Here is a 1,511-nt window from a genome sequence, read left to right as displayed (position 1 = left end):
TATACAATCAACCAAATGAAGTAGCAGGGAATTGCAGGAAGAGATAGTTCCGTGATGAATCAGTCCCTGGTCTAACTAACTACAGGAGAAACCGACAGCCTTCCCATCACAGAAATATGCATAGAGTATATACAGAGCAGCTCCTGTTGGAGCCGGAGCGAGCTGAGGGTTTCCATTTTCCATTGACTCCTTTTGGATTCTATTGACTTCTTTTGGATTTCTCCGAGGTCAGAACCCACGTGAGGAAAGACCAGGATATGCGGAAGAATAATAAGTATTTAAGCATGTATGGTATTTGCCATCAGAATCTGAATATCTTCAGTCTCAAAACTACATACAGACATACTACACAAAAGAGGTGGAATCCTCATGTCTTGTAAAAAGCCTTTGAAAACTACACTAGCTGAAACAAGGATGTTTTTGACCGGGGTTACAGTATCTCTACTAACTGCATGAACACAAACCATCCTGGGAAAAGCTGTAACATTTTCTGTGAGGGCTGCTGTAGCCCAGTGCTGGAGGCTGGGGACGAAATTAATGAAAGATGATTTCAGCATACAGTGTATTTAATCCTTAATCCACGTAAGGTCTCTGGGTAGCAGACTTTGAGCTGCACTTTTAGAGGAGGTGTCCAAGAGGAGTTACTCACTAAGCCTTCCAGGGAAAAAAGGTCTCAGCATGCTGTTTTGCTCTCCTTACTAGAAGTGCAATATTTTGAAGTGTTTGTCTCAAAGTAAGGAGGAATAATTTGGAGGAACCACAGCAGATTTTCATGTTTAATGTATTTTCAAAGCACTCTCCTAGCTCCGAGTTAATAGCTTTGTAGCTTTTGCTAAATGTAGGCGTGACGACATTTTACATTAGCACAACAGAAGAAAATTTGGAGGCGTTTCAAGAATGGTCACCACGCAGAAAGACGCAGCGACAGGGCTCCCCATCCCCTCAACTGTTTCTTTCGGAGGGGAAAGCTAGATGCCATAGCCAGCCTTCTGCTGCCGGGGCCGGCGCCCTACCTCCTCGGTACCAACAGCAGCGGCGACAACAGCTCCGCCGGTTCAGGGCGGCCGGGCGAGGGGCGAGGCCGGGGGACGTGCGCCAAGGGCGACTGCCAGCCTGCCGAGTTCCGACAAAATAGGGCTAAAACCTGCCCCAAGCGGCACTTCGCCTCTGCCACGGCGGCAGGGCGCGAAGTCGCTGGCGCTGAGGAGAATTTACCTCAGGCCGGGGGTGGCGGCGGCGGGAGGGGCGGCTCGGCGGCCGCTTCGCCCTGCCATGCCCGGGGGAGGCTGGAAGGAGAGGGGAGGGCGTGTGTGGAGAGGGGGGGTGGAATTTCTGCCGCCCCGCGACCAAATAAGGGTAAATTCGCCACCAGCGGGCGGCCGGCTGGGACACGGCCCGCAGCGTTCCGCTGAACTTTCGGGAAGGACAAACGCAGGGAGGCGAGCTGCGAGCGCGGGGCGCGGCCCCTCCCGCCTCATCCCCCGCGCTCCTGAAGGGCCGCCGCTCGCGGG

Source organism: Athene cunicularia (genome assembly GCF_003259725.1).
Source record: "Athene cunicularia isolate RWA chromosome 5 unlocalized genomic scaffold, athCun1 chr5_part1, whole genome shotgun sequence".
NCBI lineage: Eukaryota > Metazoa > Chordata > Aves > Strigiformes > Strigidae > Athene > Athene cunicularia.
Note: the sequence above shows the minus strand (reverse complement) of the source record.